Genomic DNA, 15,000 nt, shown 5'->3' with positions numbered 1-15,000 from the left:
ATAAAATGTCTCTCTATTCACTAAAATCCAGGAAATGAGAAAGATTATATAGAAAAGTTTAGAATTTTTACTGATATTGTATTTTTATTTATTACCAATTCTTCTGGAGTTTAACATGGGATTAGAACTAGATACTCACAAAAATACTCAGGTCTTCACTTAAACACCGTCTATTTAATAAACGTGTGTGTGTGTGTGTGTGCGTGTGTGTGTGTGTGTGTGTGTGTGTTGGTTTGACAGTCAGGGCATCGTTGCTTTATTTAATCCACTAAATCATTAAAGTTACATTAAAGTTTGTGGAGTATAAACGCATCGGCTTTGCAGCGCAGACCGCAGGAGTGTTTGTGGTTCTCTTTCATCATCTCGTGTTCGAGATCCACCTATGGGAAGGGCATCCGTTCGGGAGGTCATGGGTCAGAACCCCAGGTCCACCCCTATGGGAAGGGCATCCGTTCCTGACCTCTACAGAAGCATCCAATTGCACCAAGTCTGGCTTGACAGACAGGAGCGTGTGCCAAAGGCAGGTAAGGTAACGCCCCTTACCCGAGTGCATAATGCACCTGCACGTGCTGCCTTTCCTCAGTTTACTTTCGCTTCTCGCGACTTCTGATCCTACCTCACAGCTCCCTGGTTTTTTGGACTGCACTTTCTGTCTTCGGGAGGACATATCGCTTGATCAGCCTCCGCCGGACGTGTTCGTCCTCAGCCAGGTTAGCTTCGCGAGCCGCCCACGCTCGCACCCCTCTTTTTTTCCATAGGCTGCCCGCCTGCTTTTTTGCCTTTTTTCCTCCTTATGGCGCTCTCCAAAGCGGCTCCGGCTACTCCAGTGGACGACCTATCGCGAGCCTGCCCGGCCGCGTGTGGTGCGCTTATCGCCGTGAGGGATTCCCATTCCTTCTGCGTTGTCTGCACGGGTCTCAAGCATGCGCAAGAGGCTATTGATCTGCCGGAGAACTGTAGCCATTGCCTGGCGCTCCCAAAAAAAGCTCCTGCGTCGCAGGCTCAAGACGGCCACTTCCCAGTGTGTCGACTGCGAGCTGTCCGACTCGGAGGGGAAAAAGGCAACGCCGCCGAGCTCCCGGGGGCCTCCCGCGGCGCGGCTTCCTCTGACTGGGCCGACATGTTCCGGGGACCGCTTCCCCGAAGGACCGGCAGGTTCCGGGGATGAGGCCGAGGCGGGCCTTCTCGAGGGCTCGGATGACGAGGTAGCCATCCCGTCTTCCGCGGCCCCTCAGGCTCCTCCCGCTCCACCTCAATCGGTGCTGCTGGAGCTTTGGAACGCGCCGCCACGCGCCTCGACATCGAATGGCCGGCTCTCCTGAACGCTTCGGATCAGGAGAGGGATGTGTATGACGGTAAGCTTCTAGGGCCTCCTGCCGGCCCGAGGAAGCAGCTCCTGCCCGTCCTCCCTGCATGTGCCAAACACATGAGGTATTGCTGGGGAGATCCGCTTGATCTAAAACACGGTCTCGCGGGGCTTGAGGTGAAGGATATGGCGGGTCTGGGCATGGGCGACCCCTCCGTGTTCGAGCCTTCCATCGCCAGACACCTTAACCCATCCCTGGGCGGGCTGCTCGCCCCACCCAAGCCCGTCCTCCCGGGCAAGATGGATCGTTTCTCCGCATCAATCCATCAGGTGTCTTATAAAGCCTCAGCTCTTTCCATTCGAGCTCTCAATGTCTCCTCGCTGTTGTCCACGTACCAGGCTGAACTCCTGCTTGATTTGGGCCAGCAGCTGGAGAGTGGGTCGCCATCCCCCGATCTCTGGAAGGAGATCGTCATGGTCAATGACCTCGTCCTCCGCAACGCCCGTCAGGCTGTCCAGGCTAGCGGGCGCTCTATGGCTTTGTCGGTGGTCGGAGAATGTGCGCTGTGGCTCAACCTATCTGGTCTCCCCGATAGTGAGAAGCGCCGCATCGCTGGGGCGCCAGTTGAGCCGGGTCAAGCTCTTTTCGGCCCAGCCGTTGCCCTGATCCAGCAGCGCTGCGTTGATAAGAAGAAGGAGGACGAGGCCTTCAAACTGTGTCTTCCTAGAAAGCCGGCGCCGCACCAGACGCCATCTGGGCGGCCGCCTAACGCTCCTGCTGTGGGATGCCAGTCCCACTACGCTGGCAGGTCCAACAAACCCCGTGGGAAGCCACAGGCTCAGCAGGGCGGGCCCCCTCCCCCCCTGATAGGCCCTGGGGTAAGACGTCTTTCACCGCGGACGCGGCTCGGAGGCCTCCTATCCCCGCTCCTTCTGTTCCGAAACGTAAGCAGCCGACCTGATGTTCGGCCTCTGGGGGTCTTCACTCCGCGTTCATGGGCGGCCAGCCCTCCGGACACCCATTCTACCCTCCAGGCTCGGAGGGTCTCCTTCGGCGAGGTCAGCCCCCCCTCGCTGGCGAGGGTCATCCTTTGTTCCGCACAGGCTTCACCGTTCCCCGTGTCACCCAGAGTGCGTTCCCCGGTCCCAGTAGGGACGGTCGTGGGATCGAGTGCAGAAGCAGTGTCACCAAACACCCCCCTTTGCACACCTCTCACATGTTCAATAAAGGCTACGGCCCCAGTTTTTCACAAAAAAATGATGAAAACTTCTCTGGTTTGGCCACTGGAGGGCGCCGTCGCGTCATCAATGAACGGTCCGGCCGGACCGGCCCCCGGCGTCCCGCCCTCCCGTGTAGGGACGCTCGGGAGTCACGTGACTGCCTGGCTGTCTGTCTCGGCCCCCGATTGGGTGATTCACACAGTCATGAGGGGTTACAGACTTCAGTTTGTCCAATCACCCCCGCAGTTCAACGGAGTGGTCTGGTTCCACACGGACCAGGGCTCCGCCCACATTCTGAAAGACGAGATCTCATCTCTTCTCGAGAAGGGAGCGATTCGAGTTGTACCCGCGCAGCTAAGCGATCGGGGGTTTTATTCTCGTTATTTCCTGGTCCCGAAGAAGGACGGATCTCTCCGTCCTATTCTGGATCTCAGAGTGTTGAACAAACATTTACGGAAATACAACTTCAGAATGTTAACACACGGCTCTCTTATACGTTCGATAAAGCGGAACGATTGGTTTTGCTCGATCGATCTGAGCGATGCTTTTTTCCACATAAGCATCTATCCTCCACACACAAAATTCCTTCGTTTCGCCTACCAAGGCGTATGTTACGAATTCACAGTCCTTCCGTTCAGGCTCGCGCTGAGTCCGCGGACGTTCTGTCTGTGTGTGGAGGCGGGGCTTGTCCCGCTGAGAATAGCGGGTCTCAGGATCCTGACTTACATAGACGATTGGCTTATTATAGCCGATTCGAGAGAGAATGTGATTCAGAACACTGTGTGCTCTCACACATCGCTGCGCTCGGTTTCAGAGTCAATGTGTTAAAGAGCAATTTCACTCCCGCTCAGGAAGTCATATTCCTGGGTCTGGAGCTGAATTCCGTCGCGATGCGCGTGCGCCTAGTGCGGGGGCATGTCTCTTCATTCATGAACTGTCTATCGCGGTTCAGAGAAGGGGCGCGGATACAGTATCGCACATGTCTCAGATTACAGGGTCTTATGGCTTCGGCTGTCCATGTCTTGCCTCTAGGTCTTCTGAGAATGAGGGCTTTCATGAAGTGGATTTTGTCCCTTCATCTCTGCCCGTTGCGCAATCTTTTCCGCTTTGTCTCGGTGACGCGCGTGTGCATGGCCGCACTGCGCCACTGGAGAGCTGCGGAGTTTTACGCACATGGGACCCCTCTCGGGGCGATCATGATGCGGAAAGTGGTCACGACAGATGCCTCCTTGACAGGGTGGGGAGCCACTCAAGAGGGCAGGTCAGTGAACGGTGTGTGGCCGATCTCACTTCGCTCAGCCCATATAAATTACTTGGAGCTCCTCACTGTGTGGAAAGCTCTGATGCATTTCTCACCCCGCCTGCGGAGGCATCATGTGCTGGTACGCTGCGACAATACGACAGCTGTAGCGTATATCAACCGTCAAGGCGGCATGCGCTCCTCCAGGCTTCACGCTCTGGCTCACAAGCTGTTGGTATGGAGCACGCGGCATTTTCTGTCGTTACGGGCGACTCACGTCCCGGGCCTTTTGAACAGAGGTGCAGACCTTCTGTTGAGGGGGAACCCTCTGTACGGAGAGTGGAGGCTCCACCCCCAGATGGTGGGACTGCTCTGGGAGAGGTTCGGCCAGGCTGCCGTCGATCTCTTCGCCTCGCGCGAAAACGGCCACTGTCCTATGTTCTTCTAGTTTCGGGACGGGGACGCCCCCCTCGGCGTGGACACTCCGGCTCATCCATGGCCCAGCGCGCTGCTCTACGCTTTCCCTCCGCTCTGCCTGATATCCCTGACCCTGGCCAGGGTCGCGGTGCAGGGTTTATCTTTGATCCTCATAACCCCCAGGTGGCCCAAGGCACCTTGGCTAGCGGAGATAATTCCTCTTCTGTATGCGGAGCCGTGGCCCCTCCCGTTGCGTACGGATCTCCTGACCCAGGCGAACGGGGAGATTTTTCATCCTCACCCAGGCAGGGTGGCTCTCTGGGCCTGGCCCGTGAGAGGGAGAATTTGAGCACGCTGGGGTTTCCCCCCGTGTTATCGCCACAATTCAGAGTGCCAGGGCCCCTTCCACACGCTCTCTCTATGATTGCAAATGGCGTGTGTTTGAGGCGTGGTGCGAGGAGCACCAGCTCATCTCGTATCTGTGCTCAGTCACTGATATTTTGGGTTTTTTACAGGGCCTTATCGATCGTGGCAGATCTTTTTCGACAATTAAGGTCTATTTGGCGGCTATCGCTGCATGTCACGCCGGTTTCGGCGACGCTACGGTGGGGCAGCACCCCCTTATCCGTAGATTTATGAGGGGCGCGCGCCGCTCCCTGCCGGTCACCAGGAGTGTGGTCCCGGATTGGGATCTCTCCTTGGTGCTGGAGGTGTTGGCCCAACAGCCTTTTGAGCCCCTGGGGGATATCTCCCTCAGGTTGCTGTCCTTCAAGACGGCACTGCTCCTGGCTTTGGCTTCCGCCAAACGTGTCAGTGATTTGCATGTGCTCTCGGTTCATTCCTCGTGCACCAAATTCTCGCTTAGCGGGGATAGGGTTTGGCTTAAGCCTTACCCGGCCTTCGTGCCTAAGTGCTTTCCAGCCTTCACTGGTGGTGTGATCGAGCTCTCCGCTTTTCACCCTCCTCCTTTTTCCTCTGCAGAGGACCAGAGGTTGAATGCTTTGTGCCCTGTGCGTGCCCTACGGGCATACGTGGACAGGATGAACTCTTTTCGGGGGAGCGATCAGCTCTTCATTTCTTGGGCCCCGCCGAACACGGGAAAACCCATCTCTAACTAACGCCTCTCTCGCTGGATTGTAGAAGCTATCTCCTTAGCGTATGAGTCTAGGGGCGTGCAGCCTCCAGATGGCCACAGGGCTCACTCCACTAGAGGCTTGGCTGCTTCGTGGGCTCTGTTTGGGGCCCTTTGTGCCGCGGCGAGCTGGTCCTCTCCACACACCTTTGTTAGGCACTACCGGCTTGATGTTACTTGTACCACCGTGGCTCATGCGGTCTTGAGTGTGGGCTCTTCGTAGCCACGTGCACTCTTGTCAGCCCTGTCCGCCCGGCCTGGCTGTGCATGTTTTTCAGGCATATGGTCTTCTCCCCGCCATACGCTCGGGTTGGTCCATTTACATGTTTATTTACATGTTTTTTTCCTGCAGGCTGCCCGCTTGTTGGACGTCAGCGAGGTTTTAACATGCATGTTGCCGCATGCTGTGTTTCCCTTTGGCTGAGCTTTTGTATGTTATAGCAGCAGTATGTTATGTCTGCTGCTTTGTGACGTGCCGAGCACAACCTTTTTGGCCGTCCTCTGGCTTACAGGGCCTCGCTGTGAGTGTATTGGGCAACCGGGGAGTTGTCTATATCTCCCATAGGTGGATCTCGAACACGAGATGATGAAAGAGAACATTAGGTTACTGTCGTAACCCCGGTTCTCTGAAACATCGAGTGGAGAGATCCACCAAGTTTGCCCCGCTTGCTGCACGAGAAGCGAATATGTACACTGAGGAAAGGCAGCGCGTGCAGGTGCATTATGCACTCGGGTAAGGGGCGTTACCTTACCTGCCTTTGGCACGCGCTCCTGTCTGTCAAGCCAGACTTGGTGCAATTGGATGCTTCTGTAGAGGTCAGGAACGGATGCCCTTCCCATAGGTGGATCTCTCCACTCGATGTTTCAGAGAACCGGGGTTACGACAGTAACCTAATGATTTTTTTCCAACATCCTCCTGTGAGGCTGTAAAGCCTCATAAACAAAAACAGAAACCAAAAAACAAAAACACATATACATACTCATACATACTCCCTCCTCCTTCTTATAAAGGCTCAACCTCAAAAGGTGATCCAGGAGTGAGCGAAAAACCCTCAGAGCCCAATTTGGGAAAATTCTCACTCTGCCCGAATATTGCGCGACAGTGAAAACAGTGTCACCAGGGTCACCGTATCACACTTAAAACCATACAACAAACACATAAGAAATAGAGTCCATGTAGAACCAGAGTCCTAGGTTAGTTACGGCCACCACCAATAGTGGTTACGATGCCTTGAGTACATCCCCCTTGGCAAGGGAGCCCTTATTTTTCTTTTGGTCTGCAACGCCCGCCAAACATTCGAGTACTTGTGGGCATAGGATGTCCCTGACAAGGCAAATACTGCATCTGAATCATGGTTTCACGGGCGGTCGGTCAGCCGCCAGTCTGGACCTTCCGTGATCCAACAGTAAATGATGTCCTCAGTGTATAGCCACAAAATAAAAGAGTACAGTATTGACAAATAGTCTTCTACTGCACGTAGCGGGAAATGAGAAATGCATGTCTTGTTCTGTGGCGCAGTGTACTGGGTACGAGGTGCCCTCTTCCACGTAGAATCTATACACCAGGCCCTCAGGGCTGTGATCAAGGCAGGCACATGTGCGCACCTTTGAGCCGATTGGAAGCGTTGGACAGGATAGGTCTCCATGGATCTGCACACAACACTTATACATACGAACGGGGGAGACATAGACAAACAGGGACAGTAGACACAGAACATATGACAATATTTTTTACAATTTACAATGTTATAGCCCCTTTATAGTCACTGGGTCGGAAACTGACTTTTGAAAAGTGCCTGTTTAATCGAACGAGTACCCAACAAAGTAATTTGTGTTGTTTTGTATTTTCTTTTGCATGCTAGCATGGGCAAGTAGACCTAGGGCGTACTTCATGTGTACTTCTATAGCTGGTTGGGCCGTTTAATTGGTACCTCCTGTTAATATGGGAATTAATAATAATTAATAATCAAATCTTAATAATCAACAGTGGTAGACTCTGTGCCTGTACTATGTTTTGGCTGAGACCCACTTCTAACAGCATCAGAAGGTACCAGGGCACTACAGGTATCACTGTCGTGGGATAGCGGTATGGATCTCTACTGTAAGGAAGCCTATTTTGATTGCTGGGTTCAATATCAACACTATTACACATTATAAAAAAGATCTGGGCAGTTAGTCTATCTGTGTCATTTTGTTTTATCAGTTTTATTGGATTTATCTATCGGTTTATCTATTTTGCCCTTGTTACGGGGCAAGGCCTCCTGCACCACGGCTTACAGGTGCACTTTTACAGTTTTAGTTTTAAAATAAGGCATCAAGTGTCTCAAAGTCTTCTGGCGGGTGGATGTCGACAGCTCCTTGCTTTGTCTTTGATGTTGAGGGCTCCTCCACAGTGTTTGCTACTGCTGTCGCACCACAACTGTAATTAAGGTGATACCAATATTCCTTACCTTCAACCTTGACTGCTATGGGAGTAGCTAACACCACTTTAAAAGGTCTTTTTCTCCTTGGTTCTCTCCAATGTTTTCTCTTGAATGTTCTGATGTACACGTAGTCTCCTATTATTACCTGGTTATGTGGCTCTCCTACTGGGGGAACGGAACACCTGTGGATATAAGAATCTGTGGACATGGGTTAAACGTTTTCCATAACTTGACATTTCGCCTTCCACTTGTTCCAGTGACGGGGCCTTATAGGGTCTTCACGTAAATGCTACAGGCATTGGCCTGCCTGTCACTATCTCACGCGGTGTCAAGTGTGTTGTACGGTTTGTCTGTGAGCGCATGTTCATCAGTGCTAATGATAAAGCCTGTATCCAATTCAGGCTTGTGCTGGCACATATTTTTGCAATTTTTTCTTTCAACAAACCTTTTGCTCTCTCTACGCTTCCTTGAGAACTTGGGTAATAAACACATCCCATTTTTGTGTTTGATGCACAATGCTTGTGCAAGTGACTTGATTACTTTATTTACACAACAAGGTCTGTTGTCTGACCTCAACAGAGCTGGAATGCTAGATCTAGGGATTACTTTTCTACACAAAAACTTAGCTACTGTCTTAGCATCATTTCTTGCCCATTTTACTGCCTCAACTCATCCTCAACCTTTACTTCACTATGGCTAATTTCTTAGTTCTCATATGGCTAGTCCATGTGTAATAGTTGAGCCATCTGCTCTCTGGAAACCTCGCTGTGCCCAAAATGACCATGATGCTATTCATTTGTAAATTTACTCAATCTCTGATTAGTACTTGGTTAAATATTGATGGGCTTCACAGTATCCTTGTTCTTGATATGCAAATGCAAACAAGAGCTGAGAGTCAGGGTGCACTGGAACACTAAAAACTGCAGAACACAGATTACAATTACTGTATACCATTTTGTCCCTTCTGGAATGTTTGATAACAAATTGTGTGGATCTGGGACCACTGGGGTCTCTGCCACCACTATTTGATTGACTGGTTTTCTGAAAAATCAGAGTGTTGCACTGACTTTTTGTGGGGATTAGAATTCCTGCTTCCACTAGCCCTCCCTTTAATAGCTGGTCCTATCCCTTCCGTGTTTAGACAATGGATACTGTATCTGATAGGGTAATGGTGCATTGGGTCTAACCTGTATTTTCACTAATCTTGCTGACTTAAGTAGTCCTACCTCTTAGTACTTCTTCTACTTCTTTCTCTGTTAAGTTTTCTTCATCTGCCACCAGGGGCATCTGTACCTCTGCTTCTACTCTTACATGTATTCTTGTTTGCTGATTTACTAACATGGTTGCTGCTACTACTTGCTCTGTTCCTATATAAGCTATCTTTAAGACTTTCCTATCTTCTGACATGTACTCTGAGATTTCTATCTATCTATCTATCTATCTATCTATCTATCTATCTATCTATCTATCTATCTATCTATCTATCTATCTATCTATCTATCTATTTATTTATTATTATTTACCTTGCCCTATCATCAGGGAGATGTGGGAGACTGCATCACCGACTTGATACCATCCTTGAATCTCTTCTGGGAGTATGGCATATGCAGCCACTCCTGGCTGGCCAATTATTATACTGTCCATGTTGATATCATATTGTTTTCCTTCTAGTCGTTCCACCCATAGTGATGCATACTCTTCATCTTTTCCCCCTACATCATATTTCAGGGTACAAAGCCATGGTCCTCTAGCTTCATAGCAATCGGGCCTTAACCACGGTTTCCATTCAGAGTATTCTTGCCATATTTTTGATGTATCCTTGCCTTTGACCTCCATTCAAAACACTTTGTCCAGATCTATTATTTCCTCTTTTTGGCTTACTACTAAGTATCGTTGGGCTAACATCTCCAGGAGTGTTATCCATATTCCTGTTGGTCCACAATGTATTTCAGCTCCTAATTTGCAGAGCACATCTCTTCCGAGAAGATTGGCTGGTGTGTCGGGGGAAATATAATAAAGGTGCCTGCACTGTTATTCCATCTGCAGTAATCCATTGAGGCTTGGTAAATTATAGAGTCCGAGTGTTTCCTGGGAAACCCACTGTCTTTATTTGCTCTACGTGTGAGGGGAAGCTTTAAGCCTTCTTTGCCAATGCTTGTAAATGTGGCTCCTGTGTCAATCAGGAATGGAGCCTGTACTTCATTTCCAATTCCCACCATAATTGTTGGTTCTTGTGCAGGACGCAATGGGGTGGTACACTGCACCAGCTCCCCCTCTGGCTTCTCTAGGCCTCTTCACATTCCCCCAGAGCTGGCCCCAGCCCATCCATTGGCCTGCTCAATTTCCAGCTCCTTGTGTTATCATAGGCGCTTGCTGTATTCCTGGCTGCATTCCTTGTTGAAGCATTGGGGCTAGCATGGGTTGCCTTCCTTGATTTCCTTGGTTATAATGGCTCCGCCTGGCATCCCATATGGCAAGTAGGGACAATCTTGTTTTAAGTGTTTTAAGTAATCGTTATGGCAATTCCAGTAACTTCCTCCTTGTCCTCCTGTTCCCCGACCTCTGCCTGGGCCCCAGCCACGCTGTTGAGGAGCCTATTGAAAGTTCATGGGTGATTCATTGGATATCCCATTGGATATGGCATCCCACCACTTGGGGGTGGTGCTGCCTGCCCTGCAGCTGGTGCAACCATAACTGCTGCTTGTTTTGTGGTGTTTCCTTTTTGTCTACTTTTCCCTTCTTCTCTTGTCTCTCTTATTTATTTCTCACCAGCTCCCCCAGCTGGGTTTTATGTAGTTGCACTGGCAGATCTTCTGCATTTTTCTTTGCTTCCCGTTTCCTTTTCCTGTGTAGCTTTTCCTGTGTAGCTTTCCTGGGTCGGCTTTAGATGAGTACATATGTTTTAGCACATTCCATAGGATATTCCTGTATGGACCGTCTCCCATTGGATCGTCTGCCATTCAAGGGCATTATTGGGTATTTCCATCATTTTAGCTTTTCCTACGGTCTGACATAAGATTGCCTTCAGATCGAGTATGGCCAAGTGTTGTCCGGTTGTTTGTTCTTCAAGTCTGGTGATCCATCTTTGTGCCTCCTCACACACATTTGGCAACCTTTGTATTAATCCAGTTATGTCCAGGAATGTCCAAGGCACGTAGTGTGCCTGCCTCCCTTTGACTTGCTATTGTGGTCATTTGGGAGAGGGGAGCTGGGCTCCTCATGTCTTTTCTTCATGTCTTTTTCTCCTGTTGATACCTGTCGTATTAACCCTTTGACTTGCCCGCTTGTGATCTCCAGTTCTACTCCATGTGCTTTGCTTCCTTCTCCCAACTGTATTGATGGATCCCGTTGTACTCGGATAGGGGTTGGGCTGCTCCTCACATTCACCTGATGGTGGGGCTGTAGCCTTCTCTTACTTCTGTTCTTTACTCTGTTCTCTCCATAACCCCATTTAACCCTGTAAAGCCCACTGTTGCAGAATTACATCACCTTTAAAAAGCCTGTGAATGGTTTTTTTTTCTTTCTTTTCACAAGACCACATTTACATAATTTACATAGTTAATGGGTTCTATTGTTTGTCCTCATAATGCTATTGGATAACCGAAGTGTTTATTGGCCATGAACTCACCTAAACTCTGCATAACTGGATTTGTCAAGATTCAAACAAATACAATTCCTCAATTTTTTATTTTTTTTTGTGTTTATCACAATGTGTAGAACACATACATATTTAGTTATTTTGGAAAACTAGAGCTTGTCATGTCCATGCTGTAATTCTGCAACTTTGGGCCAGAGTGGTAATCAAAATAGCCTGTGCATCTTACACGAAATTACGAAATTTAAACTGTTAGATGGTTCATTGTAATTAATTTCTAAATGTGCTTTTCTGTTAAATTTGTACTTATATTAAACTTGTACTTACGATTAGACCGTAATTACACACAAGAACAAATTTTGTGTGGTATTTCAATCTCCATCATGTAGAGCAGTATCTGAAACTCCCTGTATCTTTGTAGTTTTTTGTTTGTTATTTAACTAAACGATCCTGAGATTCCTTATGACTGTTGCCCAAGTAGCAGATACAAATGAATGTTTAGGGCGATGCCTGTTGCATTGTTCGGGGACAGGTGTGAATGGGTATGCTGGATAATACGTAGATCTCTCTTTCACTTAGTCTATTCTTCTAGTGCACTGAAATTATGGATACACAAACTGTAGCAAGGGCAATGTTCGCCTGTGCTTCTCAGTAGAAAAGAACTGCCTTAGGGCCTATCACTGCAACCAATCACAGACTTCCAACCACACCGAAAGTGACAGAAACAAAAGCTCTTCTAAATTTTTCCCTCTCTCAATACCCATATCAATAAATGCCCCTTTATACAGCATATGATTATGCACAGTACGCAATCAATCCTGCCAATGAATGCCTACATGCTCTGTATATCTGATCAGACAAAGACAGAAGTTCTACTCCTAGCAGAGCCCAACATTTCAATATTACAACATTTCCCTACAAACTTACTAAAATGTGAAAAATTTAAAAAATCCCCTGCTTTCTCTTTTTACTTCATCTTCCTACATTTTCCTACATCAAATGTCCCTCCTTCAGGCCACTGCAACTCTCCTTTTGCCCGTTCTTGCCATTTTCCATGTACTTTATATTCCTTTTCAGCATCTTTGTGCTATTTTATTACAATTGCAACTGATGTGATTAGACATTTACCCTTCTCCATCATGCACCCTTGTCTCGCTCCTGTGGCACTATCTCTTTAGTAAATAAAGTTCTAGTAACTTTAATTGAACATTTATTTATTTATTTGTTTGTTATTATTTTTTGTTAAACGTGGTTGTACAGGATTCTTCCTAGTATGGCTTTCAAGAAGATTTAATCCGTTCAATAAGGCAGATATTGCAAAATCAAATTAACATTAAATAAAAATTAAATTAAAATGGAAAAAATTAAAGTGTTGCAGTTGCTCAGCAAATAATTCTACCAACAGTTCCTCATCTTCATTAAATGGGTCTTTAAATTAAATTTCACGCCTATTGATAAGCCCGTTGACCACCAGGGGTTTCTACTAGGACTCTTAATACTGGGCTCAGCGGTCAGGCCCCCAGAGTGCTTCTGCCCTCATACCACTCGTCACATGGAAAGAAGCTTTTTTACTGCCTATCTTTAATCAAAGCCTATTTTTTTACACCACTTCTATCCTTATGCACTTAGTCAACAAAATGTGTTCTTACTCCCTTGGTTTCAATCTCCAAAGCTGTCTCTTCTTCATTATCTGAACTCAATTGTTCATCACCCTTAAGTCTATATCATCTATTCACTATGTAATATGTTGTGTTATAACTTAAAATGACCTGACCAGTAGAGGTCAATAGTGTTATGTATGTGTTGTGATGCACTGATGAGGAAGTAGACGAGTTGTATATTGGAAACAGCCCGAAGCTGTGCGCGTCTGTGACGTTGTTAATACGAGGAATTAAAGCTTAAAAGCGGTATGACGTTTCTGTTCTTGTATATAAAATACAACACATTAATTCTTTCTCATTGTGCTCTCTCCATACAACCCATTGTGTGTACTATATTGTAATGTTCTAAATGTGTCGTGCAGTGTTGTAAGGTAACGGAGTACAATTACGAAATACGAAAACTTCGGTACTTCAGTAGGAATTTCTCGTATTTTCCTCTTTACGTCGCTATTTAAATTTATGTGAACTTTCACTTTTACTCCACTAATTTCCTAGATACAACGTATACTATGCATACTCTTACTCCGTTATATTTCCTTAAGCATCTTTGTTGCTCATTACTAAAAACTAAAATCACTGCTCCTAGACTCGACTGCATCATGCAAGTTCGCACGCACTACGGAGAAACACAGGCGCGCGCAGCGTGCACGCGCTTTCAAAGCTGGAAAGAGTGCAAAGACAACCCAAACGCAATGAAATGTCACTGATCTTGGTACCAGAATTGTAGCACAAACAAAACATAAATGCAAACCATCCATGCGATATTACATAAACCTAACATTCATTCATTTGGTCTCCGTCTTCTGATATTTGATGTCTTTATGTATGAAGTGCAAACACTTGCACGGGGGGACCAACCCTGGAAGTGGACGTAATACAGACTGCCCCAAACTGTGTGCGTGTGTGTGCATGTGTAGGGTGGGCGTGTGTGAGTCACAAATTATCAACCAAGATTCAAGCCTAAACATGAGAAGATCAATAAGGTACGGCCCGTTTTCTTTTCCTATTTTCAAGTATTCTACATGCCCATGTAACAGCATACAAAGGCATACATATACAACACATGTGCACACCACAACACTTTCTGCCACAACACTTAGTTGCAACTTGCACGATATATTACTCTATTACTCTACATTGTTTTGTTCACTATATAATTTACAAAAACAAACATACAAGTTTTTCCTCCACTACTATGTCAAATTTAACCAACAGGAAGCTTTAAACCTTTTACCCTGCTCCTAGACTAAAACACACTATCCCTGTTTCCCCGCTTTGAGGAAGTGAAATGCGTCGGCGCGCAACAGAGCAAACTCTCAGACCACAGACCACATTCACCGCTCACCGCGCACTCACATTCATACTCATACACATTCAACTTAACAAATCAATCACTCTGTCACAACCACACGATTACATCCACACTATTTTGTTCCTCTATTCATTCAGTATACACCATGCAATTTACAGTGTACTATACAATATAACACAATATTACAGTATACTATACAATATAATACAATATATAAACTGAAATGCTACGAAATCTTTTCACTCTACACGTTATCTCTACTCCCAGATGTTTCCCTATTATATAATATAAAAAGCCTACTTACCTTTTCTTCCTCTTCCTTCTGAGACTTTTTATTTCATTAAGTCCACGAATATTTACACTTACCAACTCCTAACTCACCGTAATCACTACTACCACTCCATACATCCACACATTCCTATTACCATCATTACAATACAACCAATTTCCTCTTCCCCCTCTAATTATTTCTAATTATTGCCCTAACACTGTGAGGGGAACAGTACAGTCGCCTGTATTCATCAAATGTCCGTCCTCCTGAATCGTCATTCAGTTCAACACATAAATACAAACACTGATACACATGTTTATCTCAAATACACATGCACATCGACAAACGGGACAAAACAAGGGGCCCCCCCGCCCTACCAAGCAGATCTGCCTCGCCGGACAGCGGTATCTAGGGCAACGCGT

General features: G+C 47.3%; 1 protein-coding gene across 1 annotated transcript in view; it reads right to left on the bottom strand.

Moving 5' to 3' along the window:
• LOC113653076 (tetratricopeptide repeat protein 39B) overlaps nucleotides 1-15,000 on the bottom strand; it is a 52,139-nt gene that overhangs the window by 10,840 nt on the left and 26,299 nt on the right. The gene's annotated exons all lie outside the window — the stretch shown is intronic.

The sequence above is a fragment of the Tachysurus fulvidraco genome, chromosome 23 (genome assembly GCF_022655615.1).
Source record: "Tachysurus fulvidraco isolate hzauxx_2018 chromosome 23, HZAU_PFXX_2.0, whole genome shotgun sequence".
Lineage (NCBI taxonomy): Eukaryota > Metazoa > Chordata > Actinopteri > Siluriformes > Bagridae > Tachysurus > Tachysurus fulvidraco.
This window is presented reverse-complemented; position numbering and strand designations above follow the sequence as displayed.